Genomic DNA, 17277 nt, shown 5'->3' on the forward strand with positions numbered 1-17277 from the left:
TATTTATTTATTCATTCATTTTTAGTTAACCTCAGGTTTTCAGTACATAGACTCACCGACAGGTGTTTGGGTGTAGAATAGGAAGTAGAATAGAATTAGCGTAAAATATAATTTAACAAAAAGCTAAGTACCTCAAATCAAATATAGGATACAATTGTGAGTAAGAACTGATAAACGTACCTTCTTGCTTCATGCGGTTCTCTGGAATAGGAATAAATTGTGCCATTCCATATCTTGGTTTGATAACTAAGCCCTCTGCCAAGAGGTCTAAGAATCACAGTTCATCATAAACTCTGATGTGTCTCCAAGGTCTTCAGGTGGCCACCCTGAGCATATACAAGTCCCTTGATTAACAAGTGCTAAACAGGTGGATTTGTACCATATTTGCACCAGCTAATTCTGAGGTCCTTAGGGTCCACCATGGAGTACTCGGCTGTAAGAAGTTGTGACCTACAATTTCTTGTGTTGAAGTTCCAGTAAATCCTTTGAATTTACTCCTCAAGATGAATTCCTCTGAAAATCATCGGAAAGACATTTCTGAGGTGTGATCAGAAAATATAAATTCAAAGAGTAAACATCTCCAACCTTCTTCAGACTTTTCAAGAGTGAAGTGTGGGAACATATCTGTAACCTTGAAGTGTTTAAACAATGCATCTCTCAGGAAGCGGTTAAACAGCATAACTAGCAAAACGTCCTTCTGTGGTAAGGGAAACATGTCTAGACATGTGAAGAATTGACAATAAAGCCACTTTGACTTTGACTTTAACTTTTGACTTCTCAGGTAAAACCAAAACCTTACGATAAAGCTTCAGTCAAGTCAAAGTTTATAAGATTAGATTACATTAGATTCACCTTTATTGTCATTGCACAGTGTACAAGTACTGAGACAATGAAATGCAGTTTGGCATCTAACCAAATAGTGGCATAAGTGCAAAAAATAAATAAATAATATTGTAGACAGTGCATGGTATTACAGTATAAGGTATTACAGTGAGTATAAATAAATGAATATAATAAGTGAATATACATGAAATGAATATCAATATGATATGTACAGTTGAACAAGGACAATAGATCTTGAGGTATGTTACATATACTGTATGTAAGATGTATAAATTCCAAAGACCAATATAATAAATATGGTATGTGCAAACAGGCAGTAGTACAAAAAACTAAAATGAAGTCCTATTGGTCATAGACACAGAATAAAAGTTGTAAACTGTACAATGAAATGTAATAAGGCAATAAGTGTAAATAAGGTAATAAGTGTAAAATAAAGTGAGCAATTCATACAGTAATAAATAGCAGCAGTGATGGTCGTGTGTGTGTGTGTGTGTGTGTGTGTGTGTGTGTGTGTGTGTGTGTGTGTGTTATAGTGAGTGTACGTGTGTGTGGGTGTGGGTGTTTGTGTTGTAGTGAGAGAGAGAGTGTGTATGTGAGTGTACGTGCACGTGGTTGCTGAGAGATGCAAATTGTCTTTTAGGTGCAGGTGAGCAGCAGGTAGTGCAGGTGGGCAAATGGGTTATTTTTGGGGGGGCGGTTAGCTGCTCAAAAGTCTTATGGCCTGGAGGTAGAGGCTGTCTCGGTACATGTCATTGCGAGACAGGATGCTGTGATACTGTCTGCCAGACAGTAGTGGATAGAACAGGCTTTGGTCAAAACCAGGTGCTATAACTTTCTGCTTATGTCATTGTGCAATGATCTAGTCTGTCTATACTCAGTGAACATCCACCAAGTGAATATAGAATTCACATTCATGACAAATTAAACAAATATTGCAAAGGATACATACAGCTTTAACTGACAAATTTACCTCACTATCCACGGTGGAGAAGTGTAGTGAGGGGTTCACAATGACAGCAACCATTACCAAACTCCCACCAGTTACAGTAACAACATGGTCTACATGCACGAGAGCTGTAGAGGAAGTGAAAACGCCAACCTTGCTGTTATGATATATCCAACAATCCTGTTATTGGAATAAAGGCATACAGAAGTATGAGTGAATTATATAGTGTGATTTAAGTCTCAGAAATGGTTTTACTTGGGATTATATGAAGACACTCCCATTCCAAGACATTCCAAAGAGAGTGAAACATTTTCCATCTGTCATTGAGTGTTAGCTGGTGATGTACTTCTCCAGGAACAAAAAGGAAACCCATCTGAACAGTGAAAGACTGACGCAAATAAATACAAATACTGGCAAGTCCATGGAAAGGTATATTGTCAGCCATAGCAATAACAATATGATAGTAATATACAGTTTTAGAATATGATATATGATGACAATATCTATATACAGAGGCTGTTTCAAAACTATTTCAAAAGTAAGGATATTTGTGTTATGTTCAACAACAACTTACAACAATACATTTTGGCAAAATAATATCTGAACATAGTCCACATAACCGACCGCGAGAGCATCTCCCATAACATGAAGGTAAAGAATCTAGAACCCAGAACCCAGAACCCAGAACCCCAAACCAGGAACCTTGAACAGGAGAAAGTGATCCTTTTACTGATTTAGAGCAGAGACACCTAAAGACATCCTGGTTTAACTTGATTTGCCCCCTGGAGATGGTAGATGTTCAGTCTATCAACAAACTCTCTGTTATACTTCTCTATCAAGCGTTCAAGCGGAACCACTTAACCCGGTGGGTGTAGGCTTTTATCCCAATTCTTACACCATTCATTAAGAGGGATCATCCTCCCAAACTCCCACACCGACTTGATTTACTAGTTGCCTACAATGGAGGAAGACAATATCCAAGACAAACGATATTTGCATGGTATAAATGTAAAAAAAGTGATTTTGATGTATTTTCTTTCCAATGTCCAATGTTTTCTTTCCAAACTGTTGTTTCTACATGTAATACTACAGATAATATATATTCAATTTAAATGTTTAAAGTTAAAACATTTTATTTTTGTAAATTGCACATTCCAATATTCTATAATAAACTACAACTACTGTATGGTGAAATAATTCATGTTTTATTGTTGTTATTAATGTATTGTCTCGAGTGAATTATTGCATTCAAGCAATATTAAGTAAAAAATAAAATCTTTGTCAACAAAAGCCACCTTACTTATAAACACTTATTACATTACAATACACATTCCAAACACACAGAGACACACCTATACTGACTATTTAGCTTTTTCTCTCTCTCATCTGAACCCTCACCCTGAACCCTGATAAGCTAGAGTTTTGTTTTCTTGTAAATGCTCCATGTGGCACTGCAGAGGAGTCCTTCAAAAGGTGCTGATAAATAAGAGAACTTCAGAGACTTCTGAGAACTGTTGTAACAATGTATTGGTTCAAATGGTTCTTTGACACTGAAACTAAATCACACAGACCTAATGTTAAACATTTGATATATTTTCTCATATCAGATAGCGTATATATATTCTTATTAATAGAAAATAAGGTGGCTTATATCTTTTATTTTTTTTATTTTACCTTGGTTGGATGATGTCTATAATAGTGATTTTTCTGGGGTCCCAGACACAGTCCCCCTCCAGGCCACTCTTCACCCTGCCACACTCTGGAGGAACCCAGGCTGTGTGAGAACCACAGGAATGCCAGCTCTTCTGCAGAGTTTTGCAGTAGTTTTGCAGATTCCTCACTAGCAGAGAGGTTCTGCCGTTGAGGAGTGATACCGATCACTCTGCCCACACTGACCATAACTCTGATGATGACCCTCTTGTGGGGGGGCAGGTCCAGAGGGTATCTGCCGGCCGTCTGCAGGTCTCGGCAAAGATAAACCCCTGCGCCCAACATGCCGCAAGCTGACGGACGAAAACCATTTTTCTAAATTTGTTGTGCAGCCTACCTGGAATTTCCATGGTACATGAGATAGGTCCCACCCTGAACTGGCCCTGACAAACCAAGTCGCTGTGCCCCACGAGGTAGAGAAAAGTCATCCTCTGCCCACATGTTTACTGCTAGGAAGAACAGACTTTTTCTTTCAACAAAGGAAGTCAATTATCTGCTCAGATGCAGCTGTGGATGTTAATATTTGTTATTGTTATCCAGCTTCATGTTATTCTGTATGGTGCATGTCTTTCCCATGTGGACTTCATTATGGAGGACTGCTCTGTGGAGCTATGGTTAGGGTTGGAGCTAGGGATAGGGTTAGGGTTAGGGTTGGAGCTAATCTTAGGGCTGGAGTTATGGTTAGGGCTGGAGTTAGGGTTAGGGTTGGAGCTAGGGGTAGGGCTGGAGATTAAATAGAATTGAGTGAGACATATTAGAAATACCCTCTTTCTTTGATGGTATACTGTACATACAAATACATTTAATGTGTGTATTCAATCAATAAAAAGTAAGCATTAGTTTTGATATTTATTCACTATAATTACAGACAAAAAATTACAGACACAAAGACAAATTATGTAGCTTGATCTTGTAATACAATGCTCTTCACAAAAAAGAAAAAGAAAAGAACAATGAATACAACACTGGAGAGACACTAATAAAACACTAATGTATGAAACAGAATAAATTACATATGTTAACATATTTAGAGTATTAAAATGGTAATGCATACAGTACACATCGGAGTACAATGTTTTTTTCTGATCTCTGCAATTTAACACATCATTTAAGGTGTAGTTAGAAGTGTAGCTGCTGAGATTGTGCTATGACCACATCTTAAGCCAGATTGCTGTTCATTTAGAATAGAATGGGAAGATAAAAAGGTTCTTAGCTGTGAGTTGACCAGGGACTCTAATACTTTGGAAAGGCAAGGTTGCTTGGATATTTATCAGTCGTTTTTTTTAGTAGATTTAACATACATTTTAAGCAGGGCATCTAATACATGACAAGTAGATTACATTTACATTTACATTACATTCATGGCATTTAGCAGACACCTTTATCCAAAGCGACTTACAACAAATACATAAGTGAATCATCTATCTATCAGTCATCATAAGAAAAAGTAATCAATGCTCGGACCACATCACAATGCTAGAAGAAGGAAAAATTACTTTTTTTTAACAGGAGAGAAACTTGTACAGGGTGGCAGTGGGGATGAAGAGGTCTTTAGGAGGGACCGTAGTTAAGATGTAGCCTGAAGGCTGGGCGCCAGCCGAGGTGGAAGATCGGAGTGATTGGGCAGGGGTTTGGGGGCTGACCATTGCTTACAAGTAGGGAGGGGCTGTTCCCTTTGCCGCCCGGTAGGCGAGCACTAGGGTCTTGAATTTGATGCAAGCTGCTACTGGGAGCCAGTGAAGGGTGCGGAGGAGGGGAGTGACATGGAAGAATTAGAAAATGATTGAAATGAAAACAAAGATTTGCCTGTAGTTGACTGATCTCTTAATGCTGGGTGACGCGCTGTTCTGGAAATAATAAGATGATTTCTGTTAATGTTAGATGAAAAATGCATTTCAACCCCTCCATAAATAGTGTCTTTGTATAGCAAATTGTTCAACATAGTCAATAATTGATACCGGATAATCAACCTACTGGCATCACAACTCACCTGTCAACTTAATATCACTGACAGCTGTTAGCGTCCACTAGGACCAACGGACACCAACGGTCCTCTCCAGTAGGCCTCGGCAGATGGGGCACTTGTGCAAGAGGCGTCCACACTCATTACACACCACCAGGTGTCCGCAGGGGATGATGACACAGTTGATCTGGTTACCTATACATACTTTACAGGTGCGTTCCATTTGCAGAGAACGCTGCTCCACTCTCAATCTCTGGTTCTCAGCTGTAGACACAGGAAAACATTGACTCAACTTTATAGGAAAGAGACCAGCAAGACAAGAACAGTAAACATGGTTGTTTACTGGACTAACTGTATGTCAGCTGTATGGCTGACTTATACTGATTCAAATTGAACTCATGAACTTGTGAAGGAGGGGGAGCGGAGTGGAAGGAAGAGAGGGAAGAGGAGTAGAAGAGGTCAATAGGTCATGGTACTTGTGTGAGAGTCTGGTTCTCTCTTTTTGAAAAAAGAAACAGTACTCTGGCATTAGTCCCTTCGATTGATGGTGGAAACAAACCTGAGTTGTCTTCTTGGACGGGATTCCTGCAGAAACCAATAGAGATAATCAGACAATAGTCCATGAATATGCTGTAACCCTTGCATCCATTACACACGCGCACTTCATTTGTATAGAATACTACCATTGATAGTGTTTTATAACCAGCTGTTCACGGGTTCACTGTGTTCTCAGATGGACCTCCTTAGATGTACTTTACAGTTGTACACAGAGGCTTCAGTGGTTAGCAAAGTACTTACAAAAGAAAGGGATGAGCAACTCTGTTCAGGCCATCCCTGTCATGAACGTGTGCCTGGGGAGAATATGAGAGAAACATGAGAACTCCTAATCCACAGATATTATTCCTCTCTGATACTGTAGGTTTTATTGATTCATACAGAATAGATCAAATGCTCCCTATCTGTTTCTCACCAGAGACCTGTTGATGGGGTAGGATTCTAAGCCATAGACAACTTCTCCGGGGTCACCCAAGGCATTGTCTTGGCATTGAACGGAAACCTAAACACAATGACAAAAACAGTAGAAATAACCAGACAAAAAACATATTAAAAAGAAAAAAAAGGCCAGTAATATCATATCAGATCTGGGTTGTAACATTCTAGGCCTTTATTATTGCAACACTAGGCCTACTTGTGTGTGAAATACTCATGGGTCTTTGTCCTCAAGAAAATTGGATTAGGCCATTACAAAGCTGTGGGACTTTTCTCACCAGAGGCCTGATGATGGGATACGTGTCTGAGCCATAGTCAACTTCTCCGGGGTCACCCAAGGCATTGTCTTGGCATTGAACGGAAATCTAAATACAATGACAAAAACAACATCTGAATATGGGCAATAACAGACAGTCACATCTGCATGCTTGTTGTCATACAACTGGCATGAGAGACTATTCCAATTGAGCAGGTCCTGTCGCTCATAGTCTCACCGAGGCTGATCTAGATAGATGTACCGTAGAAATAACCAGACATAAAACACATTACATTGAAAAAAGTTCGAAGTTTGTTCTTGCAATGAACTACTTTATCTACTTCAAGAAAGTTGGATTTTTGCAAACCTTCACACAAACCCCCCCCTCCCCCAAAAAACATAAACCTGGGCAAGGTAAATGGCTCCAGAAACTACGATAAACTAAAACGCCACGTCGAAGACTTTCTGTTACGAGAATATGTAGGCTACCGCCATTAGGCTACATGTCCTAAAGGCCATGCATAACTGGCCGCATGAGTGGACAAATATCTTACAGTGAATGCTCTACACACTTGATAAAGAAGATAAGAACAGATACTTTCCTTGAATGGTATGAATGGATAAATGTGTAAATGTGTAACTATACCGTTAATTTCTCCATCTCTGTAGGTGTGCAAACGATCGATACACCCCTATCAAAATGGCGTCGCCGTATTTATTTATTCATTCATTTTTAGTTAACCTCAGGTTTTCAGTACATAGACTCACCGACAGGTGTTTGGGTGTAGAATAGGAAGTAGAATAGAATTAGCGTAAAATATAATTTAACAAAAAGCTAAGTACCTCAAATCAAATATAGGATACAATTGTGAGTAAGAACTGATAAACGTACCTTCTTGCTTCATGCGGTTCTCTGGAATAGGAATAAATTGTGCCATTCCATATCTTGGTTTGATAACTAAGCCCTCTGCCAAGAGGTCTAAGAATCACAGTTCCTCATAAACTCTGAGGGTCTATCGTATCTATATCATCTATCAGTCTAGTGTCTCCAAGGTCTTCTGGATCCCAATAAATCCAGTGTTTACCACCTTGGATACACCTTGGATACATCTCTGACCTCAAGGTGAAGAACAGGATCGACTTTATGAGATGAATCCACAATTTGTTGCAATCAATGATAGGCAACAAGAAGTGGGCAATTCTAACATAAACAGAAGAACTGTGCAGAAGAACTCTACAGAAGAACTGTACAGTTCCCACCAACTCCAAAATGGATAGAGACATCAGACATATTCACTGGTAGATGGTCTCCTGTGTCTCCAAGGTCTTCAGGTGGCAGTATTGTTGACCACCCTGAGCATATACAAGTCCCTTGATTAACAAGTGCTAAACAGGTGGATTTGTACCATATTTGCACCAGCTAATTCTGAGGTCCTTAGAGTCCAGCATGGAGTACTCGGCTGTAAGAAGTTGTGACCTACAATTTCTTGTGTTGAAGTTCCAGTAAATCCTTTGAATTTACTCCTCAAGATGAATTCCTCTGAAAATCATCGGAAAGACATTTCTGAGGTGTGATCAGAAAATATAAATTCAAAGAGTAAACATCTCCAACCTTCTTCAGACTTTTCAAGAGTGAAGTGTGAGAACATATCTGTAACCTTGAAGTGTTTAAACAATGCATCTCTCAGGAAGCGGTTAAACAGCATAACTAGCATAACTTCCTTCTGTGGTCAGGTAAACACATCATTGTTTTGTAAGTCTCCTATCTATGACATCTATGACAGTTTATGGTTAGTTTTCTGCTTCTCAGGTGAAACCAAAACCTTACGATAAAGCTTCAGTCAAGTCAAAGTTTATAAGATTAGATTACATTAGATTCACCTTTATTGTCATTGCACAGTGTACAAGTACTGAGACAATGAAATGCAGTTTGGTATCTAACCACATAGTGCAAATAGTGGCATAAGTGCAAAAAATAAATAAATAATATTGTAGACAGTGCATGGTGTTACAGTATAAGGTATTACAGTGAGTATAAATAAATGAATATAATAAGTGAATATACATGAAATGAATATCAATATGATATGTACAGTTGAACAAGGGCAATAGGTCTTGAGGTATGTTACATATACTGTATGTAAGATGTATAAAGACCAATATAATATGGTATGTGCAAACAGGCAGTAGTACAAAAAGCTAAAATGAAGTCCTATTGGTCATAGACACAGAATAAAAGTTGTAAACTGTACAATGAAATGTAATAAGGCAATAAGTGTAAATAAGGTAATAAGTGTAAAATAAAGTAAGCAGTTCATACAGTAATAAATAGCAGCATTGATGGTCGTGTGTGTGTGTGTGTGTGTGTGTGTGTGCTGTGATACTGTCTGCCAGACAGTAGTGGATAGAACAGGCTTTGGTCAAAACCAGGTGCTATAACTTTCTGCTTATGTCATTGTGCAATGATCTAGTCTGTCTATACTCAGTGAACATCCACCAAGTGAATATAGAATTCACATTCATGACAAATTAAACAAACAACGCCACCAGGTGGACAACCATGATTGTATTATACTTTTATTATTTGCAGTCCTGATTGCATACCTAAATCATGTCATGACTTGAACAGAATTACACCAATAATTCTTTTTTTATGTGTTATACAGGATTTCTGTGAAATGTGTGCAATATTTATGTGGTAATTCAATGAATTTCAGTGGTGGCCACTTCCTTATTTCTTAGAGTCGAAGCATCCAGCCATGCATTGGAAAGAGTAAGTGAGAATGACAAACAGGGTAAGTTAAACAAATACTGCAAAGGATACATACAGCTTTAACTGACAAATTTACCTCACTATCCACGGTGGAGAAGTGTAGTGAGGGGTTCACAATGACAGCAACCATTACCAAACTCCCACCAGTTACAGTAACAACATGGTCTACATGCACGAGAGCTGTAGAGGAAGTGAAAACGCCAACCTTGCTGTTTTGATATATCCAACAATCCTGTTATTGGAATAAAGGCATACAGAAGTATGAGTGAATTATATAGTGTGATTTAAGTCTCAGAAATGGTTTTACTTGGGATTATATGAAGACACTCCCATTCCAAGACATTCCAAAGAGAGTGAAACATTTTCCATCTGTCATTGAGTGTTAGCTGGTGATGTACTTCTCCAGGAACAAAAAGGAAACCCATCTGAACAGTGAAAGACTGACGCAAATAAATACAAATACTGGCAAGTCCATGGAAAGGTATATTGTCAGCCATAGCAATAACAATATGATAGTAATATACAGTTTTAGAATATGATATATGATGACAATATCTATATACAGAGGCTGTTTCAAAACTATTTCAAAAGTAAGGATATTTGTGTTATGTTCAACAACAACTTACAACAATACATTTTGGCAAAATAATATCTGAACATAGTCCACATAACCGACCGCGAGAGCATCTCCCATAACATGAAGGTAAAGAATCTAGAACCCAGAACCCAGAACCCAGAACCCCAAACCAGGAACCTTGAACAGGAGAAAGTGATCCTTTTACTGATTTAGAGCAGAGACACCTAAAGACATCCTGGTTTAACTTGATTTGCCCCCTGGAGATGGTAGATGTTCAGTCTATCAACAAACTCTCTGTTATACTTCTCTATCAAGCGTTCAAGCGGAACCACTTAACCCGGTGGGTGTAGGCTTTTATCCCAATTCTTACACCATTCATTAAGAGGGATCATCCTCCCAAACTCCCACACCGACTTGATTTACTAGTTGCCTACAATGGAGGAAGACAATATCCAAGACAAACGATATTTGCATGGTATAAATGTAAAAAAAAATGTTTTGTCATGGTGGAAATAAACAATTTGTAAAGAGCTAGTGATTTTGATGTATTTTCTTTCCAATGTCCAATGTTTTCTTTCCAAACCGTTGTTTCTACATGTAATACTACAGATAATATATATTCAATTTAAATGTTTAAAGTTAAAACATTTTATTTTTGTAAATTGCACATTCCAATATTCTATAATAAACTACAACTACTGTATGGTGAAATAATTCATGTTTTATTGTTGTTATTAATGTATTGTCTCGAGTGAATTATTGCATTCAAGCAATATTAAGTAAAAATAAAATCTTTGTCAACAAAAGCCACCTTACTTATAAACACTTATTACATTACAATACACATTCCAAACACACAGAGACACACCTATACTGACTATTTAGCTTTTTCTCTCTCTCATCTGAACCCTCACCCCTCACCCTGATAAGCTAGAGTTTTGTTTTCTTGTAAATGCTCCATGTGGCACTGCAGAGGAGTCCTTCAAAAGGTGCTGATAAATAAGAGAACTTCAGAGACTTCTGAGAACTGTTGTAACAATGTATTGGTTCAAATGGTTCTTTGACACTGAAACTAAATCACACAGACCTAATGTTAAACATTTGATATATTTTCTCATATCAGATAGCGTATATATATTCTTATTAATAGAAAATAAGGTGGCTTATATCTTTTATTTTTTTTATTTTACCTTGGTTGGATGATGTCTATAATAGTGATTTTTCTGGGGTCCCAGACACAGTCCCCCTCCAGGCCACTCTTCACCCTGCCACACTCTGGAGGAACCCAGGCTGTGTGAGAACCACAGGAATGCCAGCTCTTCTGCAGAGTTTTGCAGTAGTTTTGCAGATTCCTCACTAGCAGAGAGGTTCTGCCGTTGAGGAGTGATACCGATCACTCTGCCCACACTGACCATAACTCTGATGATGACCCTCTTGTGGGGGGGCAGGTCCAGAGGGTATCTGCCGGCCGTCTGCAGGTCTCGGCAAAGATAAACCCCTGCGCCCAACATGCCGCAAGCTGACGGACGAAAACCATTTTTCTAAATTTGTTGTGCAGCCTACCTGGAATTTCCATGGTACATGAGATAGGTCCCACCCTGAACTGGCCCTGACAAACCAAGTCGCTGTGCCCCACGAGGTAGAGTAAAGTCATCCTCTGCCCACATGTTTACTGCTAGGAAGAACAGACTTTTTCTTTCAACAAAGGAAGTCAATTATCTGCTCAGATGCAGCTGTGGATGTTAATATTTGTTATTGTTATCCAGCTTTATGTTATTCTGTATGGTGCATGTCTTTCCCATGTGGACTTCATTATGGAGGACTGCTCTGTGGAGCTAGGGTTAGGGTTGGAGCTCGGGATAGGGTTAGGGTTAGAGTTGGAGCTAATCTTAGGGCTGGAGCTATGGTTAGTGCTGGAGTTAGGGTTAGGGTTGGAGATAGGGGTAGGGCTGGAGATTAAATAGAATTGAGTGAGACATATTAGAAATACCCTCTTTCTTTGATGGTATACTGTACATACAAATACATTTAATGTGTGTATTCAATCATTAAAAAGTAAGCATTAGTTTTGATATTTATTCACTATAAATACAGACACAAAAGTACAGACACACAGACAAATTACCGTAATTTCCGGACTATAAACCGCTACTTTTTTCCCACGCTTTGAACCTCGCGGCTTAAACAATGACGCGGCTAATTTATGGATTTTTCCCGCTTTCACAAGCTTCATGCCGCTAAAAAACTCAGCAAAAAACACATTATGTGACGGTGCTCAGTTTTTTGGCGGCATGAAGCTTTCATTAGACCAATGGAATTACCGAACGGGTTAAGGTGAAACAATGTAACTGTTTAGATTAAATCGAGCGCGCTCAAACTTCCCATCATTCTGATTACGGTAGTCATTTTGAAAGCCAAAACAATCGCCACCGCAATGAAGTTTGAGGATTTTAGAGGTGGACCATCTTGGTGTCTCAGATTTATGAGACGTAAAGGCCTGTCCATCAGGGTACGGACGAGTCTGTGTCAGCAGCTCCCTCCCGACTACGAGGAAAAAGTTTCAAACTTCCGCAAATTCACTGATGCAAAGATAGCGGAGCATTCCATCGGCCCGCACGACATCATAAATATGGATGAGGTCGGTAGGCTTGGTAGGCTACTAATTATTTATTTTTGTTACAAGCCGTGTTTCGTTAAAGCCTGTTTATTTTTGTTACAAGCCGTGTTTCGTTAAAGCCTATTTATTTATGTTACAAGCCGTGTTTCGTTAAAGCCTATTTATTTTAGTTACAAGCCGTGTTTCGTTAAAGCCTATTTATTTATGTTACAAGCCGTGTTTCGTTAAAGCCTGTGTAAAGTTAATTTGTTTCAATGTACCGGTAGGCACCTGCGGCTTATAGACATGTGCGGCTTATTTATGTTCAAAATAATTATTTTAAAAAAATTCACTGGGTGCGGCTTATATTCAGGTGCGCTTAATAGTCCGGAAATTACGGTATGTAGCTTGATCTTGTAATACAACGCTCTTCACAAAAAAAGAAAAAGAAAAGAACAATGAATACAACACTGGAGAGACACTAATAAAACACTAATGTATGAAACAGAATAAATTAAATATGTTAACATATTTAGAGCATTAAAATGGTAATACATCGGAGTACAATCTACGCAATTTAACACATCATTTAAGCATCAGAAAATGATTGAAATGAAAACAGAGATTTGCTTGTAGTTGACTGATCTCTTAATACTGGGTGATGTGCTGTTCTGGAAATAATAAGATGATTTCTGTTAATGTTAGATGAAAAATGCATTTCAACCCCTCCATAAATAGTGTCTTTGTATAGCAAATTGTTCAACATAGTCAATAATTGATACCGGATAATCAACCTAATGGCATCACAACTCACCTGTCAACTTAATATCACTGACAGCTGTCAGCGTCCACTAGGACCAACGGACACCAACGGTCCTCTCCAGTAGGCCTCGGCAGATGGGGCACTTGTGCAAGAGGCGTCCACACTCATTACACACCACCAGGTGTCCGCAGGGGATGATGACACAGTTGATCTGGTTACCTATACATACTTTACAGGTGCGTTCCATTTGCAGAGAACGCAGCTCCACTCTCAATCTCAGGTTCTCAGCTGTAGACACAGGAAAACATTGACTCAACTTTATAGGAAAGAGACCAGCAAGACAAGAACAGTAAACATGGTTGTTTACTGGACTAACTGTATGTCGGCTGTATGGCTGACTTATACTGATTCAAATTGAACTCATGAACTTGTGAAGGAGGGGGAGCGGAGTGGAAGGAAGAGAGGGAAGAGGAGTAGAAGAGGTCAATAGGTCATGGTACTGTGTGAGAGTCTGGTTCTCTCTTTTTGAAAAAAGAAACAGTACTCTGGCATTAGTCCCTTCGATTGATGGTGGAAACAAACCTGAGTTGTCTTCTTGGAAGGGATTCCTGCAGAAACCAATAGAGATAATCAGACAATAGTCCATGAATATGCTGTAACCTTTGCATCCATTACACACGCGCACTTCATTTGTATAGAATACTACCATTGAAAGGGATGAGCAACTCTGTTCAGGCCATCCCTGTCATGAACGTGTGCCTGGGGAGAATATGAGAGAAACATGAGAACTCCTAATCCACAGATTCCTTTCTGATTAGTCCTTTTTATACTGTAGGTTTTATTGATTCATACAGAATAGATCAAATGCTCCCTATCTGTTTCTCACCAGAGACCTGTTGATGGGGTAGGATTCTAAGCCATAGACAACTTCTCCGGGGTCACCCAAGGCATTGTCTTGGCATTGAACGGAAACCTAAACACAATGACAAAAACAGTAGAAATAACCAGACAAAAAACATATTAAAAAGAAAAAAAAGGCCAGTAATATCATATCAGATCTGGGTTGTAACATTCTAGGCCTTTATTATTGCAACACTCTAGGCCTACTTGTGTGTGAAATACTCATGGGTCTTTGTCCTCAAGAAAATTGGATTAGGCCATTACAAAGCTGTGGGACTTTTCTCACCAGAGGCCTGATGATGGGATACGTGTCTGAGCCATAGACAACTTCTCCGGGGTCACCCAAGGCATTGTCTTGGCATTGAACGGAAATCTAAATACAATGACAAAAACAACATCTGAATATGGGCAATAACAGATAGTCACATCTGCATGCTTGTTGTCATACAACTGGCATGAGAGACTATTCCAATTGAGCAGGTCCTGTCGCTCATAGTCTCACCGAGGCTGATCTAGATAGATGTACCGTAGAAATAACCAGACATAAAACACATTACATTGAAAAAAAGGGCCAGTGATGTCATATCAGATCGAAGTTTGTTCTTGCAATGAACTACTTTATCTACTTCAAGAAAGTTGGATTTTTGAAAACCTTCACACAAACCCCCCCCTCCCCCAAAAAACATAAACCTGGGCAAGGTAAATGGCTCCAGAAACTACGATAAACTAAAACGCCACGTCGGAGACTTTCTGTTACGAGAATATGTAGTCTACATGTCCTAAAGGCCATGCATAACTGGCCGCATGAGTGGACAAATATCTTACAGTGAATGCTCTACACACTTGATAAAGAAGATAAGAACAGATACTTTCCTTGAATGGTATGAATGGATAAATGTGTAAATGTGTAACTATACCATTAATTTCTCCATCTCTGTAGGTGTGCAAACGATCGATACACCCCTATCAAAATGGCGTCGCCGTATTTATTTATTCATTCATTTTTAGTTAACCTCAGGTTTTCAGTACATAGACTCACCGACAGGTGTTTGGGTGTAGAATAGGAAGTAGAATAGAATTAGCGTAAAATATAATTTAACAAAAAGCTAAGTACCTCAAATCAAATATAGGATACAATTGTGAGTAAGAACTGATAAACGTACCTTCTTGCTTCATGCGGTTCTCTGGAATAGGAATAAATTGTGCCATTCCATATCTTGGTTTGATAACTAAGCCCTCTGCCAAGAGGTCTAAGAATCACAGTTCCTCATAAACTCTGAGGTTTCTATCGTATCTATATCATCTATCAGTCTAGTGTCTCCAAGGTCTTCTGGATCCCAATAAATCCAGTGTTTACCACCTTGGATACATCTTGGATACATCTCTGACCTCAAGGTGAAGAACAGGATCCACTTTATGAGATGAATCCACAATTTGTTGCAATCAATGATAGGCAACAAGAAGTGGGCAATTCTAACATAAACAGAAGAACTGTGCAGAAGAACTCTACAGATGAACTGTACAGTTCCCACCAACTCCAAAATGGATAGAGACATCAGACATATTCACTGGTAGATGGTCTCCTGTGTCTCCAAGGTCTTCAGGTGGCAGTATTGTTGACCACCCTGAGCATATACAAGTCCCTTGATTAACAAGTGCTAAACAGGTGGATTTGTACCATATTTGCACCAGCTAATTCTGAGGTCCTTAGGGTCCACCATGGAGTACTCGGCTGTAAGAAGTTGTGACCTACAATTTCTTGTGTTGAAGTTCCAGAAAATCCTTTGAATTTACTCCTCAAGATGAATTCCTCTGAAAATCACCGGAAAGACATTTCTGAGGTGTGATCAGAAAATATAAATTCAAAGAGTAAACATCTCCAACCTTCTTCAGACTTTTCAAGAGTGAAGTGTGAGAACATATCTGTAACCTTGAAGTGTTTAAACAATTCATCTCAGGAAGCGGTTAAACTGCAGAACTAGCAAAACGTCCTTCTGTGGTAAGGGAAACACATGATCGTTTTGTAAGTCTCCTATCTATGAGATAGTTTATGGTTAGTTTTTTTTGTATGTCTAGACATGTGAAGAATTGACAATAAAGCCACTTTGACTTTGACTTTAACTTTTGACTTCTCAGGTAAAACCAAAACCTTACGATAAAGCTTCAGTCAAGTCAAAGTTTATAAGATTAGATTACATTAGATTCACCTTGTCATTGCACAGTGTACAAGTACTGAGACAATGAAATGCAGTTTGGCATCTAACCAGATAGTGCAAATAGTAGCATAAGTGCAAAAAATAAATAAATAATATTGTAGACAGTGCATGGTATTACAGTATAAGGTATTACAGTGAGTATAAATAAATGAATATAATAAGTGAATATACATGAAATGAATATCAATATGATATGTACAGTTGAACAAGGACAATAGGTCTTGAGGTATGTTACATATACTGTATGTAAGATGTATAAAGACCAATATAATATGGTATGTGCAAACAGGCAGTAGTACAAAAAGCTAAAATGAAGTCCTATTGGTCATAGACACAGAATAAAAGTTGTAAACTGTACAATGAAATGTAATAAGGCAATAAGTGTAAATAAGGTAATAAGTGTAAAATAAAGTAAGCAGTTCATACAGTAATAAATAGCAGCATTGATGGTCGTGTGTGTGTGTGTGTGTGTGTGTGTGTGTGTGTGTGTTATAGTGAGTGTTCGTGTGTGTGTGTGTGTGTGTGTGCTGTGATACTGTCTGCCAGACAGTAGTGGATAGAACAGGCTTTGGTCAAAACCAGGTGCTATAACTTTCTGCTTATGTCATTGTGCAATGATCTAGTCTGTCTATACTCAGTGAACATCCACCAAGTGAATATAGAATTCACATTCATGACAAATTAAACAAACAACGCCACCAGGTGGACAACCATGATTGTATTATACTTTTATTATTTGCAGTC

At 38.7% G+C, this 17277-nt stretch overlaps 2 long non-coding RNA genes across 2 annotated transcripts; both read right to left on the reverse strand.

The window, feature by feature from the left end:
- Positions 1–4335: 4335 nt before the first annotated feature.
- LOC310801115 lies at positions 4336–8346 on the reverse strand. The gene is made up of 7 exons (XR_014554105.1): positions 7601–8346; positions 6731–6817; positions 6433–6519; positions 6261–6313; positions 6022–6047; positions 5490–5726; positions 4336–5346 (listed from the first exon to the last, which is right to left on the reverse strand). It is a non-coding gene; the product is annotated as an uncharacterized lncRNA (long non-coding RNA).
- Positions 8347–13188: 4842 nt separating this feature from the next.
- LOC310801116 lies at positions 13189–16158 on the reverse strand. Its single transcript, XR_014554106.1, has 7 exons — positions 15481–16158; positions 14604–14690; positions 14304–14390; positions 14124–14176; positions 14000–14025; positions 13469–13705; positions 13189–13325 (listed from the first exon to the last, which is right to left on the reverse strand). It is a non-coding gene; the product is annotated as an uncharacterized lncRNA (long non-coding RNA).
- Positions 16159–17277: the final 1119 nt, after the last annotated feature.

Source organism: Argentina silus (assembly GCF_951799395.1).
Source record: "Argentina silus genome assembly, chromosome: 2".
NCBI classification, from domain to species: Eukaryota; Metazoa; Chordata; class Actinopteri; order Argentiniformes; family Argentinidae; genus Argentina; species Argentina silus.